Here is a 10,217-nt window from a genome sequence, read left to right as displayed (position 1 = left end):
CACTTCTCAGCAGAAGTACTCACCAACTACGGAGCATATCGGGCTAAAGCAGTAAACTCGGCCTCGTACTGCATCATAGTCCTGCTCCCCTGAACAAGTCTTAGAAAAGTCTCCTGCATCTGCTGTCGTGCAGAAGGGGGTACAAACCACGATCGGAATTCCTCAAAAAATTCTTCCCAAGTAATCAACGAATTTAACTTCCATTGGAACTTCGCCTACTGCTGGCCTATCCACCAGCGCTCTGCTTCCCCATCTAATAGAAAAACTGCCAACGGTACCTTCCTGTCCGGCGGACACTGCATGCCGTCAAAAGTCTTCTCTAACCTTCTCAACCATTCTTCAGCTGCTCTGGGCTCAACAGTGCCCTCAAATCTCAGAGGTTTCAATCTCAGAAACAACTGCAGATGTTTATCTATATCCTCAGATCGAACAGTAGAGGCTCTACTCTGAGTCTCGCTCATCATCTGAGCAACCAATGTAGCAAACTGAGAAAGTGTATCAGAACCAACCACTGGGATAGTACTGCCCACTGGAGCTGCCTGACTAGCACTCTGATACCACTAAAGCTAGACACAAAAACAACAAAATAAAAATCAAAATAAACTAAAACTACCCCAGACAGACTCACAGATCGCTTCCTATAGCTCTGTCTTACAATCCAAATTTCAAAACCATTGCTCTGATACCACTAAAGCTTATCACGACCCAACCCGACCGGGACAGATCCCGCTCGCATCGGGCCGCGACGGAGCCAACAAATTCAGGATCTGGCTTTGAAATTTGCTTCAGAACTTTCTTCCAAATATAACACAGAGAGAAAAACACAGAGCTACTATAAACATCTAAACACAGCGCAGTTCATCTATATTTTCCTTCATCAAAATAATCATATACAGATACAGTGTATGACTTCAGACATAAAGAACAGAACAGAACATAAAAGCCATGACTGTACAAAAATAAAAAATATCAAAAAGTACCTAATCACAGATCAGACTCAGAACGTCTAGTCCAAGACCTTCTTCCCTTTCCCAGAACCTGAAAACCACACAGAAAACAAGGATGAGCTAACAGCTCAGCAAGACATCAATCAACAATCAAAATCATCAGAAACTCACATCAGAAATCACATCAAAAAAGTATCCGTACAGAAATCGAACAATCGTACAGAAATCGTATAACAGACAAAACAGATAATAGCTCAATCAGACATCGAATACGGAAACTGAAATCATATCAAATCGGATATCATAAAGCTTTCATGTCACAAAGCAGACAGAATCGTACAGAATAATCAGAATCGTACAAAAATCAGAAATCGGATAAAAATCACATTACAGCTTTACAGAACAGATAATGTCAGAACAAAACTGCCTTCCAGATGTCAGAACTTCCCCTCTTCTCCTTATGACTCCCTTTTGTGCTTATAGCACCAGAACTTTCCCTTATAGCTCCCTTTTGTGCTTATAGCATCAGAACAGAACAGATATACAGAATTTCAGATTTCAGAACTTCCCCATATGTCTCCCTTCCCGTACCCAGACAACGGAATCACATAGGATTCCGGCCCCTTATAAATCCCTTCTGATAGCATACAAATGATCAATTCATTCAAATTATCTCATTTCAGAATTTCAGAAATCATACGAAAATTCAATGGCATAACGGCAGTATACGGAATTTACACAAAATCCACAGACTCAGAAATTTACCAAATTACCACAGAACATTCACAACAACATTATAAGACTTTCATTGTACTGACAAAATATTTTTTAACATCATGATAATTTGCAGTTCAATCAAAACATCACAGAATTCAAAATATCCAGTACAAATCTTCCAGAAAATACTCAAAACGTGTATAATTATCATCTCAGAGACATACCAAAAGTTACGCGGTAAAACCTTTGTCAGAAGAAAATAATACTAGAAATTCGCTAACGGAAACAAAATCCAGAACAGAAAATGCGTCAAAACTCTCATTTCTGAAAATTGAGAAAGGCGGAATGTGCCTTACCTCGAGTCAGTCAACTTCTCTAACTACAACAACGGACGAAAACAGACCGGAGTCGCCCAAAAATCCTCTTTTCCTTCGTTTTTCTCTCTCCTAGACGTCATTTTCTTTTGAAAATATCTCATTTTAATATATATAAAAACTGATCGTCCCAGACGATCGCAACTTCGTCCCGGGACGATTTGGTTATGGACGAATTTCGTACAAACGAAATTAATTATCGTCACGGACGACTTGGGCTCTGGACAAATTTCATTCAGACGAAATTAATTATCGTCCCGTACGATCTGCTCTCGGGACGATTTTCATCCAGACGATCCGACTTTCGTCCAGACGAATCATGCAGCCAAACATGCTTTCCTGCACAACCTGTACCGATTGTCCCGGACGATCGAACTTCGTCCGGACGATCCTGGGAGCAAAAATGGTCTTTACAACCGCCCCCTTCCAAATCATCCATACCGATGTATGGGGGCCAGCTTGTTTTTATTTCCGCTCCCATTTCCGCTCGTGATGGATATAAATACTTTCTTGTTTTTATTGACGATCACACTCATTTTTGCTGGCTGTACTTATTACAAACTAAAGATGAAGTTCTCTTTAAACTTCAACAATTCACTAAAATGATTCAAACTCAATTTTCTACAATCTTTAAAATTCTTCGTTCCGATGGCGGGGGTGAATACAACAGTCACAAGTTCAACTCCTTTCTCACCCAACAAGGCATTTTGCATCAAGTAAGCTGCCCATACACGCTCCAACAGAACGGGTCAGCGGAGCGCAAACACCGGCATCTGCTCGACATAACTCGCACGCTTCTCCTTGCTTCCAATCTTCCCCACCAATTCTGGGCTGATGCTCTACTTACCGCCAATTATCTAATAAACCGATTGCCATCCAAAGCCATCAACTTACAAATACCATTTCACCTACTATACCACACCAAATCGGTGTATACTCACTTACGGAGCTTCAGATGTTTATGTTTTCCTTGGCTACGACATCAAGCTCCCAACAAACTAGCTCCGTGATCTCGCGAATGTATCTTCCTAGGCTACTTACCCATCTCCAAAGGCTATCGCTGCTTCGATCTTTCAACCAAACAAGTTCATCTCTCTCGCCACGTCATATTTCATGAAACTCATTTCCCATACCACGATCACTCATCCTCGGGACAAGTCTCCTCCCCCTCACCTCGTACCTCTCCCCTAACCTTAATTCCTATCTCCACATTACCCACCAGCACACCATCATCTTCCCCACCTCCCTCCATTCCCGCTCCACATATAACCCCCAATACGACTGCTCCGCCAACTACACTACCCACCTTCCCCACATAGTCCACCTTCACACCACCAGCCGAACACCCTCCACCTTCACCAATTCCGACACATCCAATGCAAACCCGCTCCAAATCCGGCATCACAAAGCCCAAACACCATTTTAATCTCCCAGCTTCCACTACCTCCAATAATACCCCTCTGTCTTTCACCGAAGCCAACGCTCACCCTTCCTGGCGTGCTGCCATGCTTGAGGAGATCAGTGCTCTTCACCGAAACCATACCTGGACTCTAGTTGCTCCCCCCCCCAATCATCCAGTGCTTGGCTGCCGCTGGACCTACAAACTCAAGCTGGCTGTCGATTGTCAAATTGAGCGGCACAAAGCCCGCTTGGTAGAAAAAGGCTTCGATCAACAATACGGTGTTGATTACAAGGAGACCTTCAGTCCGGTGGCTAAGTTGCCCACCATCCGGATTCTCCTATCCATCGCGCTTCAGCGCAACTGGCCGGTCACTCAATTGGACGTGTCCAACGCCTTCCTTCACGACGACCTCGAAGAGGCAGTTTACATGAAGCAACCCACTGGGTTTGTCAGTAAACAATTTCCAACTCACGTTTGTCGCCTACATAAAGCTATTTACGGATTGAAATTGTCTCCACGTCAGTGGTACACCAAATTAACGACTCATCTGCAGGCAGCTGGTTTTCAGTTTAGTAAATCTGATCCAGCTCTTTTAGTATACCACAATGGTGAAGACCACATGTACATTCTCATCTACGTGGATGATATGCTCATTACCGGCACGAACTCCTCGTCTATACAAACTCTTATACACAAGCTACGGACATCCTTCTCCATTAAAGATCTCGGTCCGGTAGCTATCTTCCTTGGCGTTCGAATTACCAGAACAGCCCGCGGTTATTTTCTGGATCAATCTCATTATGCCATGGACATCCTACGGGCAAGCGGTTTCAGCAATTGCAAACCGTCTCCAACTCCGCTCACCTTCAAATCTTCCCGCCTCCAGTCGGTAGACTCCCCTGCACCGGATCCTACTCGGTACAGGCAATTAGTTGGCTCTCTACAATACCTCACCATCACTCGCCCCGATCTTGCCTTCGCAACGAACCAACTATGTCAACATATGCATGATCCCTCCGTCGCGCATCTGCTCGCCCTGAAAAGACTTCTCCTCTACGTGCAGGGCACTCTCCACTACGGGCTCCCGATTGTCGCAGCTGAACCAGTATTAAATACCTACGTCGACGCTGACTGGGCCTCTGATCACACCGATCAGAAATCCATTACAGGTTTCTGCTCATTCCTCGGTGCTACTCTAGTCTCTTGGTGCGTTAAGAAGCAAGTCACAGTCGTGAAATCGTCCACAGAAGCTGAGTACAGGGCCCTCGCATCCGCCACCTCCGACACCATCTGGCTTAGGCGACTGCTTGCTAATTTCCAAGTTCCGCAAACCCAGCCCGCCAGCATTCACTGCGACAATCTTTCAGCTCTAGCTCTTGCTAAAAACCCTGTATTTCATGCCCGCACCAAACACATAGAAATTGACTATCACTTTATAAATCATCACATTCAGTCTAAGGAAATCGCCGTTCATCACATAGACTTCGAAAAGCAGCAGACAGACATTCTCACCAAATCTCTACCCGTATCCCGCTTCCATCTCTTAAGAAAAAAGCTGTCGATCTTTCCCCAGGATCCTCAGCTTGCGAGGGACTGTTAACCACATAAAGCAATGAGTACGCTGCAACCACTTGAACCAATGAGTGTCCTCTCTGCTCACTGCCAGAGAATTCGTTTTCCACTACTAGTGGCAGAGCCACTTACCAATGGCTGCCAACTCAGCCTTCTTCTTTATATACATCTTTACTGTACATGGGACAAATGCTATGAAATGAATTCTACATAATACTCTCTTAGTCTCCTTCTCCGCCTTTCTCTTCTTCCTTGCTGTGTTCACTGTTTTGCAGGTATCTGAGGACACCGAAGCTTCTCAGTATGGGCTGATTTTGGTGGACTGCTAGAGCTTGAAGTGGGATGTAATAGGGCTGTTGATTTGGAAGGGACTTTGGGCTGAAAAAAATCTAAGAAAACTTAGCAAACAGGTTGTGTCTGGGCTAAAAATTGACAACTAGATTGTTTGGGGCTGAAAAATGCAGCAAATGGGTTGCTTAGTTACAGGTTTAATGGGCCAAAATATGAGATGGGGAAATGGCTGCTCCAACTTAGGATGAGATGGGCCTTGGATTGCTTGGGTAAGAGGATGTACGTAGTCTGTTAGTGGAGGAGCTCAAACATTAAGCTCCACATGAAAAATAAGAAGGGAATCTTTGTGTGGAAAGCTGCTCCAATTATTGTCTAGTAAAGTGGAGATGGAAGCTAATAAATTGATAGTGAAGGTTTGAGTGGGGACTTGGATTTTTGCAGCTGAACTTCAGACGAACAGTTGCAGGCGTTGCCCTGTAAGGTGGAGGTGGCTTGAAGTCCAGCAAGGTGAAGGCGTGAGGTGGCTGGACTTGGGATTTCGGAAGCTGCTAAGTGTTGAAGGCCAAATTTCAGGTGCTGTCCATGTGTAAATACGGTAGAGTAGTTTCTTTGTGGAGTTCCGACTTGCTGTTGGAGGCGAGGACAAACACGTGAGGAAGTTAGATGGGATTTGGAGTGGAGTTGGTTCAGCTTTAGTGGAAATCGAAGTGGAGGACCCTCTGCAATTAGATATTTTCAAAAAAAAATCACGTTACTTCTATATTTAATGAAAAAATATAACGTAGTTTTTATTTATATTTAATAAAAATTAAGTTACTCTCTAAATTTAATGAAAAAGTAAGATAAATATTTATTTAAAATATTATTTTCTTTGGAACAAGATAAATATAAAATAATGATAATTTATCATGAATAAAAAATTATTAAAAAAATATGTCTTTAAATTGATTATGATAAATTAAATTGTAAAAATTTTTGACACGTATTAACTCATTAAAAAGTTTTCATTCTAAATTATTTATTAAAAATAAGAAAAAATATTTGCATATAAGATTTTTATAAAAAAAATTTTAAAAAAAATCTTATATACCACCTCGCCCACACAACATGAAAAAAAAAATTGTTTTGGATTTTTTTATTTATATCTCATCATTTATTTCTCTATCTCATCATTTAATTTATCCCTTTAATTTATTTCTCTCTCCTACTTTCTCTCCTAAAATCTTTTTTTAATATTTTATAATTTGAACAAGTCGCCCAATCAGTGGGGGACTTTGGCTAGTTCTAAATTTAATTTTTTTGTTGGTTTAATAACTAATTAAACTTTTAATGATAATTATTTTAAAAATTTATCCTATTTGTGCTGGGTTAAAGGCTATATTAGTGTTATAGTTATTTCAACATTAATTCAGAATGACTAATATGCATTAATGGAGCTAAAAGAAACGGTCTCGATTTGCAAGTTGAATGTCTTGTTTAACGTTTCGAATTCATCGAATATATAAATTAGAAAAATTAATTGTAGATTTAGGGTATTGTTGATGTTCCAGTCACAACGATGCAGACTGTTTCGCAATCAGACATCATTTGAGCAACATTGATGCTATTTTTTTTCTCAAAATATGTGTAGTCATTTGGGAACCACCTTGATTTTTGTGCACAACCTCTTTCGAACAAATTGGAAGTGCAATTAGAGTATTAATGGTGTTGCAGACATAATGACATAGTCCATTTCAAGATTGGATGTTGTTGTGAATCTGATGTCTGAGAATAGAATTTTGATGATAACAAATACTTATGTTTCTCTACGACTGTCTTGTCTACTGACATTTTAGATCCACAAGATCAAACTACAAGTTGAACCAGCTCAAGATTTGGTAGATTAAGACTAAGTCAGTTTGTATTGTATGAAACTATATCTTTTACCTTTTTTGAGTCCATTGTAATATTATGGGTGTTGATGCTAAGTAATCTTGCACACATACACACACTTGTAGAAAATTTTCTGACTATTTTAGAATTTTTTTGTTTTTGCTCACATCATTCAGGATGATCAAAAAATTGGCTTGGACGATCAGTTAAAAATAGAAACCCTAATTAGGGCATCCTAGTTAAGGCAACCGTCATTAAGCGCATCATCCTGGACGATAGGCTGAAATTAGAAGGAATTAGTGACCAGATCTACTTAGATATCTTTTATTTTTGTACATCATCTAGACATCATCCTAGATGATGTAATGCAATTATACCTAAATTAATATAATAATTAAAAAAAATAATTAAGATTTGATTGCTTGATCATATCGTCCTAGACGATCGCAGAATCATTTGGGATGATAAGTTCAAAACCCTTAGTTGTTCCTGGACGATCAAACATTAGCCAGCTTCTATTTAAGGCGATGCTCTGGACGATATGCACTGAATTAAACTGAGCATCCGGGACAATCACGAGATCGGTCTGGACGATTAGGTTATTTTTCTATCATCCAGACATCCATTCATGGTGATGTTCTGGCCGATATTCAATAGCTTGTACTAATCGTATAGGACGACATCCTATCATCATGGACGATATGAACAAAAACCTTCTAATCATTCCAAATCGTCCTAACAGATTGAGCTAAATTTGTACTAATCGTATAGGACTATATTTATATCATCCTAGATGATAAAGTTGGTTTGTTGTAATTAAGAGCTATTCCGAAGCTCTTCTATGTAGACCTCTTATTCTACCCAAGAGATCATCTTTTGCTACAGTTCTAACCTAAGAGAGCTAAGAGAAGAGGGAGAGCAAGGGAGAGAGAAAGAGGATCTTGTGAGGGAGAGTTTGTGAGGGGGAGTTTATGAGGGGTTTCACAAAGGTTGCTCCAAATAAAGATCCATCGTCATCTTCTCTAGTCATCATCCCTAGTTCCTTGGGGATTTTAGAGAGGTTTATTTCAACAACTAATTAAGGTTCTCTTCTTGCTTCAGGAGGAAGCAAAAAGAGTTGAGGCTCTTTGTTTGCTTCAGGAGGAAGCAAAAGAAGTTTGATTCTTTGCCTCACTAGGGTTAGTGAAAAGGAGGTTTGTACATGCTTCTCCACCTTACTATGGGAGCAAAAGGGGAGTCACTGAGTTTAGTGCAATACTCGGAGGGCACGTATGGGGAGTGGATGTAGGTCGAGTTGATCGAATCATTATAAATCTCTATGTTCTTTATTACTGCTTCTGCATTTAATTTATGCTCTTTGATTTCTTTGTGGTGACCTTTAGGTTGAGTTTGTTTTTTAATAAAAGAATTTTTTAAATACCAATTCACCCCCTCTCTTGATTAGCCTTAGGTTAGTTCATAAGGGTATAACATCCTTGTCAAACTTTCAAGTGATATTAGAGCGGGATTCATAAAATTAAGTTTTTGAAAATTTTTGAATTTTGATTAATGGATAACTTTGGCAATTATAAAACTGCGAAAGGATATTCTATTACACAACCACCTCTATTTAGCAATCTTCCTTTTGATTTTTGAAAAACTCATATGTCTACATTTTTACAACCAATTGACTATCGCATATGGATGCTTGTTAAGGATGGTTATACTCATCCTTCTTGTAAAATTAATGACATTAAAACTGAACTTTCTTTTATTGGATAGACTTTTGATGAAAAAGATTTAGTATAACTTAATGCGAAATATTTGAACTATTTTTTATGTGCTTTGAAATCTGAAAATTATATGTGTATTTTAACCCGTATAACTGGTAAAGAAATTTGGGATATATTATGTATTACTTATAAAGGAATAAATGAGGTTAAACAATCTAAATTGAATATTCTATTGCATGACTACAAACTTTTTTGCATGAAACCTACTGAATTAATTTTTGATATGTATACTAGGTTCACTCAAATTATTACCTCATTGTATGCTTTAGGAAGAGAGCTAATTAACTATAAAAGATTGAATAAAATTTTGAGATGCTTGTCTTCTTCTTTTGATGATAAAATTACTACAATTACTGAATCTAAGGATTTGAATAAATTATTATGTTGATAATTTATTTAAATCACTCATTGCTTACGAGCAAGGGTTGAATCAAAAAAATCTTGATGTAGGTGAGTAAAAGAAGAAGAAAAATATGACTCTGAAAGCCAATAACACAGACACTGATTCTTTTGGGTCTAAAAGCGATGATGTTGCCTTCATCACTAGGCAATTCAAAAACTTTCTAAGGAAGAATAATGAGTATCATCAGAAGTGGAAAAAATATAAGGATAGCAAAAATTTTAAAAGTTCTTTTAATCTTATTTGCTATGTATGTAGGAAGCCTAGACATGTCAAAGCTGATTGTCCTACACTTAATGAGAAGAAACACAGGAAGGACAAGAAGCAGTATAAAAAGGCATTCTGGGTGGATTTTGAATTTGACTCATCTGAGACTGAAGCTAAAGAGGAGATAACAAACTTATGCTTGATGGGTGATTATCTTGGTCAGTCTGATCAAGAAGAGGCATGTGAATGAACTTATGATCAATTACTTGAAATTTGTGGAAAAATTCATGCAAAGTATAAGAAACTTAAGAAATTGCATGCTAGTTTGAAATTGGAGTTTTTGAATTTGCAAAAAGAGCATGAAGTTTTAAGTAAAGAACACACTCAACTTGATAGCAATTATATGTTATTACTTGATGAGTTTGATGAATTGAATAAAAAGCATTCTAATTGATTGCTGAGCATGATTCTTTGAAAGCATCCTACACCTCACTTGAATATGATTTTAAAACTTATATTGAAGAATTTGAGCATAAGGAGCACTATTTGAATGAGGATAATGCTATTTTAGAAAGTGCAAACTTGAGGTTTAAAGCTAAATTGAATGCAGTTTAGAGAAATTGGAATATATCCATACTTGATCTAAATCCAAAACCTAGGAAG

Source organism: Dendrobium catenatum, unplaced genomic scaffold, assembly GCF_001605985.2.
Source record: "Dendrobium catenatum unplaced genomic scaffold, ASM160598v2 fragScaff_scaffold_1557, whole genome shotgun sequence".
NCBI classification, from domain to species: domain Eukaryota; kingdom Viridiplantae; phylum Streptophyta; class Magnoliopsida; order Asparagales; family Orchidaceae; genus Dendrobium; species Dendrobium catenatum.
This window is presented reverse-complemented; position numbering follows the sequence as displayed.